The sequence below is a fragment of the Pristis pectinata genome, chromosome 7 (assembly GCF_009764475.1).
Source record: "Pristis pectinata isolate sPriPec2 chromosome 7, sPriPec2.1.pri, whole genome shotgun sequence".
NCBI lineage: Eukaryota > Metazoa > Chordata > Chondrichthyes > Rhinopristiformes > Pristidae > Pristis > Pristis pectinata.
In genome coordinates, this window is record NC_067411.1 from 77,837,348 (window position 1) to 77,850,927 (window position 13,580).

Genomic DNA, 13,580 nt, shown 5'->3' on the forward strand with positions numbered 1-13,580 from the left:
GAAGCTAAGTGCCCTTTTGAACTCTCTATGGAAGGCATCCACTGCAGAAGCACCTTAAGCTACCACACCCCAGATAGCCATATTCTTGCCACATTCCATGCTGCTACAGGTGGAAAACACCTCCAGTGACCCTGCTACCCAACAAATATTTTGAAAGAATTTCATCAGTATCTTCACACAATTTCAATATCCTAGCTCTATCCTTCTTATAAAAGGTGGCTTATTTTCATCTTAAGGATCCTTGGATAGGCAGGTTATCACTACTAAGCCACAGTGCCTTATGAGTGCCAGTGACTGAAGAACAAATATCTAAATCATAAAATATAACTGCAGAATATCATTGTAAAATAAACTGCTACTGACTTCTGTACAGAGACCCATTATTGTGTGGCAAATATAAACGGCTGCAGCCTGAGATTAGCCCACATAATTTCTTTTCACTGTTTAGTGAGTACCAATGATTAAAAAGACAATTACTTTATTGTTTCTCTTCCACAAACAGTTCATCTTTTAATATGCAGCTCAAACCCAGATAATGAAAGAGCTGCATCAGCTAAAAGTTAAAGTGGAGAAAATGGTCAGGGGGCTGTTTTTACAATCACAATTGCTGGTAAAATAAAATGCCCATAAATATTTTGCCAAGCTGAAACTGTGTAATTTGTCTGATCTCTGGAGAAGGCAGACAGAACGATGTGGAGGGGGCAGGTTCCATTCTGGCTTTCAAAAGGGAACTGGATAAACTATGATGGGGATAAAATCTGTTTCTTGTGTTTCTCTCCCAGTTTTTCTTGATAAATAATGCTTTATGTATCATCTAATGAAATCTATCTACCTAATAACTGCTTGTAGAGTGTCCGGCATTGGTTGTGGGGGAAATAATCTTTGGCCGTATTTATGGGAAAAGGTATCAGCTTCTGCAAACAAGAATCCCAACTCTGCTTCATTACTTTAGTCTGTTTCTTGGTGCAAATTCTGTTGGGATGGAAGAAAGTAATATAGGGAAGATGTTCAGTTCCTATTTATGTGCCAGTAGAATAAATAACATAAGGGTTTATTTATATCTTTGAGTGAGCAACCTCCATTTTCACTTGCCGTTTCCTTTTCTGGTTCCTACTCATTCAGCTATCTTGTCCAGTAGTTTGGGGGTGTTACCATTCTGAGGCGAGTCTAGGTCAACTTCTCGGCTTGTGAGACCTTTAAAGCCAATGGGGAATGTGGTTTCACAAGTGCCTTGTATGGATTCATGCAAGAGTTCTATAGATGAAAAACTTACCTGCAAACTCCTTGCTGTTTACTCTGCTGTTAGTGTCTCCTTACTTAAGAAGTGGTACAGATTAAAACTTCAGGAGTCAGCTGTTCTGGCGTGTTTGCAGATTTACACTCAAGTGGAGTGACATTTTAATATATCACCAATGCTCTTCAATAGTAACCTAACTACGTATTATGTAACATTGGCAATGTAATACATTTAATCAAATTTTTTCCAATGGCTCTTATCCAACTACTGTGGTTATAAGGCTGGCTTAAATCATGATATACATTTTAGCCAATTGTTGTTCCCTAAATCCAGAGCAGCACATTAGATATATGTGGCATTTGTTCCAGGGTGACTAATACTGACAAAGTTGATTACCTAATTCTGTAGTCTTACAGTCATAGAGGGTAGTTGCACTGTCTATTAAAATAGTTTACAGTAGAATTATGCAGGCTTGCATACTTCATCAAGCCGTTCACTGTATATTACAATCATTGAACCCATATGGTTATAGACTGCTACTAGGCTTTTCTATTCTGTTCGCAAGGAAAACAATTACAACAGTCACCAGAGACAAATTGGTGCAATGATCTAAAGTCAGGCTTGATAAACCTTACCCTAGAGACTCTATTTTCCATTTGCAGTCCTATTAAAATGTGCTTATGACAGTTAGTTCCCACCCCGAGTTCACTGTTTGGAGGCTGAATATACTTAGGAATCAAATGAATTAAAATGTGCCCACTTCTTAAAATTAAGTAACGTAGATCAAACATGGAACCACCAACAGACCGACATGTCTGTCATTATCCTATCCCTCAGTTGTCATACGTACGTAATAGTAACAGACTTAGGGGAAAGAATCAAAAGAGAAACATCATTTATAATTTAAATTAATATGCTACATTATGCAAAAGCAATGTATGGTTTTTCTGGGTAATTAGTTTCTACAATATGTTAATTTCAAGATTTTTTTCACAATGCATGTCTGGTGATTCATTGTTGAATGTGTAGCCTGGAGTGATTCTAGGCCTATACAAAGTTGAGTTAGTTAATCTTAATATATGTAGCAAAATGAGCGTCACACAAAAGATGACTCAATGGCCAGTTTATGTGAATCCCTGCAATGCAACATCAGGTTACCTTATGTTGAATTATGCTTGGGCGTTAACTGAAACTTAAGAGACCACAGCCCAAAACACATTGGCATGGCAACAAAACAACTCAGTTTAGGTTATCTGCCTTGCACAAATGACTCTATATATGTCAGACTGTGAGTAGAGGCAGACTTTGCATTAACCCTTTTGTGCTTCATTCTGCATTGCCAAAGTCCGACCAAACAAAATATTGAAATGGAGCCTTGGTTTACTCCATCACATGAGACATATAAAGGTGCCCAGCAAACACCTATCTCACTCTTGGACAGCTTCGGCAGCACATATACTAAAATTGGAAGGATAGAGAGAAGCTTAGCATGGCCCCTGCTCAAAGATGACATGTAAATTCATGAAGCGTTCCATATTTTGGGCAGGTATGGTAATATAGTGGTTAGCGTAACACTATTACAGCGCCAGCGAACCAGGTTCAATTCTGGCCGCTGTCTGTAAAGAGTGTGTACGTTCTCCCTGTGTCTGCGTGGGTTTCGTCCGGGTGCTCCAGTTTCCTCTCACATTTCAAAGATGTACAGGTGAGGAAGTTGTGGGCATGCTGTGTTGGTGCCGGAAGTGTGGCGACACTTGCGGGCTGCCCCCAGAACACTCTACGCAAAAGAGGCATTTCACTGTGTGTTTCGATGTACATGTGACTAATAAAGATATTTTATCTTATCTTATATTTTTGATGCATTAGGTATGTAAATGAAGAAAGAATGCCATTCAATTTCACAAAGGGGAAATTTAGGGTTCCAACTTATTGATCAAACATGTTCTACACTGCTGGGGCAATCAAAATTTGGGTTACACTAATATGCTGAGAGAATTCATCTGGGATGCATCAGAACAAAACAGTTGTGGGAAAATATAATCATCAGTCTTGATATGAAGCTAAAAGCAGTAGCTTGGATCCAGTAACTAGGCAGAGTAGCTGGGACTAACTTAGGTACTATGACACAAAAGGAAGCCGCTCAGATCATTGGGTCCTTGCTGGATTGCAGCAGTGCAATTCCATCAGTCCAATTCCCCCTTTTATTCCCCTGTGACATTACCTGCCAGGGCCTGTTGATTGCCTTGGCCCCCAGCTGTCATCCATCATTTCTTTCGGCCTTTAAAATAGTGGAAGCACCATTTGTCAAAAAATAAAGGTGGTGGCAGTTACCTGAGTGCGAGACCTTAATTTGGCCACATTTGATACTGTTTGTCAAGGAAAATAGATTTGGACACCTCTTGTCAACAATCCAACCCTGAAGTTGTATGTCAGGGATTCACTTTGTGGATCCTATCATAATCCAGGATTTTCTCACTGTTGTATGTAGGTTAAGATGGAAGGGACAGTTGACCCTTCAGTTTCCCTATGTGTGTATAGCGTCCACCAACCCCACCCTGCTTGGAAGGCACCTAGCTCATGGCCCCCTTGTCTCTGAGTCAGGAGGTTGTGAGCTTAAGGCCCATTTCAGTGAAGTATTGGGGCAGATCTTTATTGCTGCCCCAAGATCACTGTAACCAGGACCATGTTCCACCTTGCAGCATCGTCCGGTCAGCTTCCAGTAGTTCAGCAAAGCCCAGGCGTCAAAGGGCTTTTATTAACACAAGTGGCCTGCTATGGTAATAGAATGACTTCGGCAAACAGTGACATCCCACATTCCAGGTTCACTGCCTATTAAACTTGCAGTTTAAATTGAGCATTTGTGAACCCCTTTGACATTCATGAACCATCAAAATTATTTAGAACTTGTCAGTAGTTAAAAATATTTTTTGTTATACAAATTAAAATTATTCAAACGAATAGAATTTAATTAATTTAAAACCTCAAAAACTTAAAAGCAATTAAATTATTTAAACTAATGTAATTAAATGAAGTAAAAAAGCTTTGGTAATCCTTTTCTTGGCAGCAAAATTTCTCTCATTGATTTCAATGGGCTCTCCTGGCAGTCACTGCTGGCATTCCGTTGGGCTAAAGGGACTACAATAAACTTTGTTCAGGAATAGCCTAAGGACATAAAAGATTTCATAATATTATTTGACAGGAGCTGGAGAGAAGATTTCCATGGGAATGGAAATTTAGCTGACATATACAAAATTTGCATTAATTATTGGGTATACAGTCTTGCTGAGGACACCTGAGAAACAGGGGTGATAGGTCAGTGCACGTACAGGAGGAAGCTGATGCAATTTAATTAAAATATGTGTTCAAGGCCAGTGCCAATCAATGTGCCATGTTTATATTGAATTATGTTTGCAGGTCTTCTACAAACATATGGCAGAACTAATATACTGAATATCTGGCAAAGTCTAGACTCTTCATGTTATCATTTCCAACTGGCAAATAAACAATTGTTGGCTATCCTCCTTTTTGTAGAAAGAATAAATACAACTGATTTCCACTGTAAATCCCACACACACACTGTCAGTTGAAGAGCAAACCATACAGTAATTCCAAACAAGAATTTGCGAGGAATATATTTTGTTGAAAAAATCTCAAAAATGGAGGAATGTGGCCTTGAGGTAATCCAATTAGACTTTCCAGTTGGTGTCACTTGAATATTTCTTATGCAGAATGCAGAGTTACTGTGTAGAGATCAGATTTCACCCTTATTTTAGTATTCTAAATGCATGCTGTATATCATGTTGACATGCCCAATCAGATACCCTATGAAAAAAAATGGTAAGATTGGTCAAAGTTAGGATGTGCAGTTTCTGATGGAAATGGGCTCAGCTGAATGCAACTTGCAGTTATCTGAGAACCTCACCAGCTCTTAAATGCACAGACTCTCTTTTAAGGTTGCCATGACAGGGACAGAGGCAGCAGGAGAGCTAGAGGGACCTAGACTGACCGAAGAAGAATTAACATTTTCATCAGTGGGATAAATGGCAGGAGGGAGATCCTGTGTTGGGAGCCAGGAGGTTAACTCCCAACTCCATCCACAGCGCTATCACAGGAAGAGCCCGGTAGAAGGTAGCTCTCCAAGTGTAAGGATGACCATTTATTCAAGTAATACAGAAATAAATTTAATGTCAGTATGTCAAGTTATGTCAATATGAACTGGGCACATTTGGAAACAGTGGAGATTACCATTTTAATAAATTGACCAGACATTCTTTAATTCAAGTGTCAGATCAGTGCAGGTATTACTGACAAGAAGCATTTTAGGGATACTTATGTGTCATCTATGCTCTCTCAGTGTTTAGCAGTGAACTTTGTTGGTGCTAAGGATAGGAGTATTGCAAGGATCACTTTGTCTGGGATGGCGACTATGATTTTGGAGGTTCTTTATGAATATCATTTTCTTACCTGAGTGTCTCTTATTGCCCAGACAATCACTGCCTCCCTTTCCCACTCTGCTGAGAGATGTGTGGCAGTGTTTTGCTGGGACTTCCCCCAGTCCTGCTCTTCTTGCTGTTCTCCTCCCTGCACTTCATCTCTCAGGCTCCAGATCCACACAGTTCCCTCTCCCTCTCTGACAATGGCTGTTGTGTTGCAACATGCAGCACATAATGATGAAGTCTGCATCTGTCGGGTGTACACTGCAGGGCCTTCCCAACTGATCCAGAAGACAAAAGGCGCTTTCCACAGACATTCTGGTGTGTGCATGGCTTTCACTGTAATGCTCTTATTAGCTGTGGTAGGACTATGAATTAGTATGTGCAACCATGGCAGTGGAGGTTTGGCCTCATGGAATCATAGAATTGTACAGCATGGAAACAGGCTGTTCAGCACAACTTATAAATGCCGACTTGTGGGCACCCTACCGTATTAATCCCATTGCTCAGCTCTTGGTCCAGAGCCCTGAATGCCTAAGTGATTCAAGTGCACATCCAGACTTTAATGCTGTCAGCATTCCAGGTACTTACCACTCTCTGGGTGAAGAAGGTTCCCCTTATATCCATTTAAATCTCTTCCTGTTTACCCTAAATCTACGATCTCTAGTTTTATTTCTCTCTGATATGAGGAAGAGTTTCCTGCAATCCACCCTATCTGTACCCTTCATAATTTTAGAAACTTTAATCACATCCCCTCTTAACGTCCTCCACTGCAGGGAGAAGAGACCCAGCTTCTCCAGTCTCTTCTCACAACTGAACTGTTCCATCCCAGGCAACATCCTGGTGAAGCTCCTCTGCACCTTCTCCAGTGCTATCACATCCTTCCTATAGCAGGGTGACCAGATCTGCATGCAGTACTCCAGCTGAGGTCTGACCAATGTTTTATAAAGTCGGAGCATAACCTCCCTACTTGTGTATTCATTGCCCTGACTAATAAAGGCCAGTATCACATATGCCTCCGTAACCATGTTATATATCTTTGTTGCTACTTTAAAGGATTAATGGATGTAATCCACTGTCCCTCTGTTCCTCAATACTTCTTAAGACCCAACCATGCATGGTGTACTCCAAAATTTATCACCTCATATTTGTGTGGACTAAACTCCATCTACCATTTTTAGCCCATTTCACTAACACATTGATAAATATAAACAACTCTGCCAATTTTCTTGTATCTGCAAACTTACTGATCTTGCCTCCCACATCCTCATCCAAGTCATTCACATAAATTGTAAACTGCAAGAGTCCCAGCACCGATCCTTGTGGGATACCATTACTAAAGTAAATCACAGATAAGTCATACAGGTTTTCATCAACTGCCCTGCCCTCATTGATACACTTTGTTAACTTTTCAAAGAATTCAATCAAATGGTCGGACAAGTTCTGCCCTTGACAGTCTTTGATTAGTTCCTGCCTTTCCAAGTGATCATTAATTTTCTGCCTCAGAATTTTTTCTAGTGTCTTGCCCATCACTCATGTTTGGCTCGCAGGTCAATAGTTACAAGGCTTTTCCCTGCTGCCTTTCTTGAAAAGGGGGACCACATTTGCTGTCCTCAAGTTATCTGGTACCTCACTTGTGTCCAACAAAGATATTGGCCGTGAACTCGTTATTTCTCCTTTGAATGCTTCACACCATGCAGATGTGGACTTACCTGCAAGTAGATGCTCCCAATCTATCTTTGCCAGGTCTTCCCTTATGTTAATGAAATTGGCCTTCCCCCAATCTAAGACCTTTATTACTGATCCATCCCTACCCTTTTCCATAACCACTTTAAAATGTATGGAGTCATGGTCTCGATCTCCAAAACGATCTCCCCCACGCCCCCCCCCCCCCCACCGACACCCTTCACATGGCCAGCTACATTCCCCAAGATAAGGAGACACAGGAGACTGTAGATGCTGGAATCTAGAGCAACACAGAAGATGCTGGAGGAATCCAGTAGGTCAGGAAGCATCAATGGAGGGAAATTGACAGTCAATCTCTTGGGTTGAGACCCTTCATCTGTGTTTCCCCAAGATAAGGTCCAATAATTCTCCTTCCCTCATTAGCCTTGCATCCCTGGGTCCAATTTTGTGAGGAAGGGGAGGATGCAGGAAAACTTAGGTAAAGGATCATTAATCCTCTTCCTTGGAATGTTTCCTTACCATCAATGTTAGGCTCACTCGTCGAAAGTTACCCGTTTTTTTCTGCTGCCTTTCTTGAAAAGGGAGTCCATGTTTGCTGCATATGATATGGAGGAACCTATACAGAATCAGATAAAGATTCCATTACTGAAAAGTCAGTGTTATCCAGCAGTGGAGGAGATCAGATATCCAGACATTAGGAAGACCCAGAGGCAAATGGACATGGGTGTGGAGTATGTGGGGCATTTATCTGAAAGCAACTTGGACAGGGGGTGTTGGAGGGAAAAGAGAGAGATAATATGATGAGGAGGACATAAAGGTATATGGAAAGTGCAGGCAATGAGGAACCTGCTTATGAGGTACTCAGGCATGAGGAGGACAAAGGGCATCTCAGTTATGAGGAGACAGAGAGGAAACTGAACATTGGAGTGAGAGGGGTGGTGTGATGGGTGTGGTTACTAAGAAAGTCAGACACGAGGAGAACACAGAGGAAACTGTACATGGGGTGGGGGACACAAAGGAACTTGGAAATGTAGGGGAGGGGAGTGAGGATATTGTTCATGGGGAGGGAAGAGAAGGAGCACAGAGGAACACAAACATATGGGGAATAAAGAAGTACTTGAAAATGGGAGGGACACAGAAGAAACTGGGGGCTGGGTGAAGGGAGGGGACAAAGGAACCAGTCACAGCATGGAAATAGGTCCTTCAGTCCACTGAGTCTATGCTTACCGTCAAGCACCCATTTTCACACTAATCCTACCTAACCAATTTTACTCTCCCCAAATTACCATCAACTCCCTATCTCCTATTTTCTACCACAAATCCACACATCAGAGGCAAGGTACAGAGGCCAATTAAATTACCAACCCACACATTTTTGAGATGTGGGAGAAAACCAGAGTGCCCAGAGGAAACTCTCATAATCACAGGGAGAATGTACAAACTCTACACAGACAGCACCAGAGGTCAAGATTGAACCCATATCTCTGGAGCTGTGAGGCAGCAGCTCTGCTAGCTCGTCACTGTGCAGCCCATTATGTGCACTACCCTTGTGACCTCAGTTCTAATCTAAAACATCTTGGGTCTCGATTCTGTACCTAATTGCCTGGTGGTTCTTTTTTAATTATCATCCACAGATCCCCTATAAATTCTCTGAGCCAGTGAAGAATTGTCAGTAAGGCAAACAATGTTAATATAGGTGAACACATAATTTTGGTGGAGTACAGTAAACTAGCAGCCAGCAGGGATCTATGGGGAATGGGTGCGGTGGGGGGGGGGGGGGCGGGGTAGGGGGTGGGGGGATGCTGGCTGCATGAGAATTGCTCAGAACAATACTGTACATCATACACTAGTATTCTATGCATATACCTTTAAATAAATTGCTGGTTCTGTGATTTTCATTTTTTCATAGAAGTCCTTTACTCTGTCCATGAGCATTGGCCTTAAGATACATATATGCTCTGACCTCATTAAGGAAAACCAGACATATAAAACGCAATCAAGATCATCAATCTTCAGTGTATGAATTGTATGGCTCTTTTCAACACTTTTATCACTCTCTTGAGTTCAGGAAGAACTCTTTAAGCTTTGCGCTTTGCGATTTAAATCATAAATCATTGAGGACCCAATGTTGAATATTCACTGTTCAATATTCTTATAAATTCTTGCTGGGTGTAATGGAATTTTTGATGCATAAACACTGGATAAATGAGAGTCTACTGTAATTTAGTGGACCACCATACTGCAGTAGCACTCTGTGTTTCTTAAGTAAATTGTCTTGTATGATTTGTGATGTAAAATTAAGGACTGTTCCTTGTTCTCTCTCCCCTTTAAAGTGCTGTTTTCCGTCTGTCTTCTCATAATTACTATGTACATCCCTATTCTCCCGTAATAACTGTGATATCTTCAATGTGTACTTGTTCCTTCAACTTGGAACCAATACAATTTCTGGGACATTATTGCCAATCTCCAGCACCCTCAGCTCCTCCCATACTACTTCTTGAGTTCCAACCTTTGTGCTCAATACTTAGCTGTAAACTATCAAAAGTGTAACTAATGACTGCTAATAAACAAATGTTATAAGTAGCAATTTCAAACAAGAGAATCATTTTTATATCCAGTAATACATGCTTTACACATTCACCAAATCGTTGTCTTATTATTACACAACATGTTAGTTGGACCATTTCCTTCATTTCAAATGGAAAACAGATGTTGGCTTCCATTACTGGCATAGAGTACTATTGTGCAATTGAAAGTGAATGGATTTCATTCATGGTCAGAGCATGTGAAGTTACTTATAATGGAGTATAATGTTGATTGGCTAGCGTTCATATTTGTATTATCCTGAGTTTTTAATTAATTCCTATGGGCTTACATGGCACACAATTCAAAAACCTGTTGTGTTGGAAAATTTTGCAACCCCCAATGTATTTAATGACGTGAAAACATTTGATGGCAGCATAGAAATTGAACAACTAATTAGAATTTGGCTGTAATAGTTAACTAGCATTCTAAATACTGGAGATAAGTCATTTGATCCAAAGAAATTACTTTTTTTATCTCTACACTGGCAGAAAATATGAAAAAGTGGCATCTGCAGCAGATTCATCCTAATGTCCCAACTCTTGTTTTACAGATACTTGTAAGTAATCATCAGGTTAAAAAAAAACAAAATACATCAAAGATGAATGGAAATAGCTTGGCTTTCAAGGATACCTTTCACACCTACAGATGTCTCAAAGCATTCCACAATTAATTACTTTCACGGTGTGAGTGCTCTTATTTAATGCAAATACAACAAACATTTTGCCCCTTGTAAGGATCATAAAAAATAAATGTGACATATAATGAGACAATTTGTTTTGATTATGCCTTCTGGTAGATAATTGTTGATTAGGAAACTGCAAGACACCCAAGAGTTCAAAGTAGTTACAGCAACATGAGTACCAAGTCAACAACGCCTCCATTGTGGATTAAGTCCTGGTGGATTATTTAAACAAAATCAACTGTTTCCTATGATATGAACAAACAAAAGAAACAGCAAAAATCTTACATACCTCTACAATGGAGAAAAAAATCTCAATATAAAAATATACTATCAATTAGAATTTTGATTAGAAGTAAATGTTTTGAATTGTATTTCACAATTGGACAGTGAAATGTTATCCAACTATGCTAGGTACCATTGATGGCATAAGCACAAGACATTTCCATTTTGCCTCTGTCAGGAAGTGAGATAAAAAATCATTTAGAATTTTTCAGTGGTAGATCTCAGTCTAAGATCCAGACCCTCTAAATGGACTCCACTTTTTCCATTCGGTCAGTTGCTACCTTTCCTTCATTTGGGTGATCTAACCACCTGTCTTCAACCATGTTAGGCCTGAGGAAAATCCAGCCCACAATTGCATGAATTCTCTCTTTATCCCTTCAAAATGTTCTTTTCCCTCTCAGACACTAGGGGCACAACACATCAAACAGAACTTATATCAGAGGCTATAGAAATGCCCAGCTATCTGATGCTTATTGAATACCTCATGGTGTACAATTTACTGTGATTGCTTAATATTGAAAACAGGCCATGTACAGTACTGCGGAGCATTCACTACAATATGATCATCCTCATTCCTCAGGTGATCATTTCTTTTCAGTACCAGTTTGAGAGAGCCATAATCCCAGAGGATTCCCACACTGCCAAACCCTTGGATGACAGCACTCTAAGTATTACTGAGTATAGCTGCAAGGTCACTGCCTTCAGGACCAATTTTTTAAAATAGTAACAAAGCACTTTGAGGAGGATAGTGTGGTTGATATTTACTATGTAGACTTCAGTCAGGCTTTTGACAAGGTTCCACTTGGGAGGTCAGTCAAAAAGGTAAGAGTCCATAGGATCCAGGACAATTTGGCAAATTGGATCCAAATTGGCTTGGTAATAGGAGGCAGTGGGTCATGGTTGAGGGTTGAGGGTTTTTTGCAGTTGGAAGCATGTGACCAGTGGTTTATCACAGAGTATTGGTATTGCAACCTGGATTGGATTGGATGTCAATGTAAATTCTGATTACCATCCTATAAGAAGAATGTGATTGGACTGGAGAAGGGGGCAGAGGAGATTCACCAGAGTGTTGCCTGGGATGGAGGGTTTCAGCAAGGAGGAGAAGACTGAGGGGGAACCTGACTGAAATATCCAGAATTACGAGGGGTATAGTTAGATTAGAAAGTGAGAAATGTCTCTCCTTAGTAGAGGTGTTATGACAAGATGGCACCGGTTTAAGATAAAAGGTGGAAATTTAGGGGCGATTTGAGGAAGAATTTTTTTTACTCAAAGAATGGTTGAAATCTGGAGCACACTGCCTGAGAGGGTGGTAGAGACAAGTATTCTTGCAATATTTAAGAAGCATTTAGGTAAGAACTTGAAGTGTACATGACTGTGTGGCTAAGCACAGATCCAATGCCATCTTCAAATTCACTGATGACACTACTGTTGTTGGATGAATCACAGGTGGTGATGAGTCAACTTACCGGAGCAAGATGGGACACCTTGTTGAGTGGTGCTGCAACTAGAACCTCTCACTCAACGTCAACAAAACTAAAGAGTTAATTGTTGACCTCAGGAAGGGGAAGGAGGGCGAACATGTGCTAGTCTACATGGGGGGATTGGCGGTGGAGAGAGTCAGCAGCTTTAAGTTCCTGGGCATTAACATGTCGGATGACCTGTCCTGGACCCAGCACATAGATGCAATCATAAGGAAAGAACACCAGCGTCTTTATTTTCTTGGGAGGTTAAGGAGGTTCGGCTTGTCACTGAAGACTCTAACAAACTTCTACAGATGTACTGTTGAAAGTATCCTGACTGGTTGCATCACGGTCTGGTATGGCAATTCAACTGCACAGGAACATAAGAAGCTGCGGAGAGTAGTGCAATCTGCCCAATACATCACGGGCACCCCCCTCATCAGTAGTATCTACAGGAAGTGCTGCCTCAAGATGGCAACATCCCTCCCCATACCTTCCTCCAATCACCTTAAAGTTATGCCCCCTAGTGTTAGCCATTTTCGCACTGGGAAAAAGTCTCTGACTGTCCACTCGATCTATGCCTCTTATGATCTTGTAGATCTCTATCAAATCACCTCTCATCCTTCTTCTCTCCAAAGAGAAAAGTGCTAACTCACTCAGCCTATCCTCATAAGACAATATTACATATTACAAATGCAACATAAAATTGTTGCTGCTAGAAATCTGAAATAAAAACACAAAAAGGTGGTAGAACAGGCACTGTCTGCGGAGAAAGAAAGAAAGAATGTTTCGGGTTATACAACAGCCAGAGACAAAGCAAGTTGCTTTATCTGCAGTATTTCTAACAATGTGCCTTTGAACTATCTCAATCACTTGTATGATTAGGGAAGATATTTCAAAAATTCAATTAAAAAAAGAACAAAATAATTAATCAAAGAAGTTGGAAAGTCAAGTTAGCATTCTTGAGGTATATTTCCCAGAAGTGAACTGACTTATGTAAGTTTCCCACACTAAATAATGTTGCAACAAAAGAGCGTCATTGATCAAAGAAACTGAAAAATCAGGTCGGCATTCTTGAGGTAGGCTTCCCAGAGAAACAAAGGACTGCAGATGCGGGAATCTAGATGAAAAACACGATGATGCTGGAGGAACTCAGCAGGCCAGGCAGCATCCGTGGAGAAAAGCAGGCGGTCAGCATTTGGGGTCAGGACCCTCCT

General features: G+C 40.6%; 1 non-coding gene across 1 annotated transcript; it reads left to right on the forward strand.

Annotated features, from left to right (window-relative positions):
• The first annotated feature begins 2,673 nt into the window (after positions 1-2,673).
• LOC127572987 (U6 spliceosomal RNA) lies at positions 2,674-2,778 on the forward strand. The gene has a single exon (XR_007956727.1). It is a non-coding gene; the product is annotated as a U6 spliceosomal RNA (small nuclear RNA).
• The last annotated feature ends 10,802 nt before the right edge of the window (positions 2,779-13,580 follow it).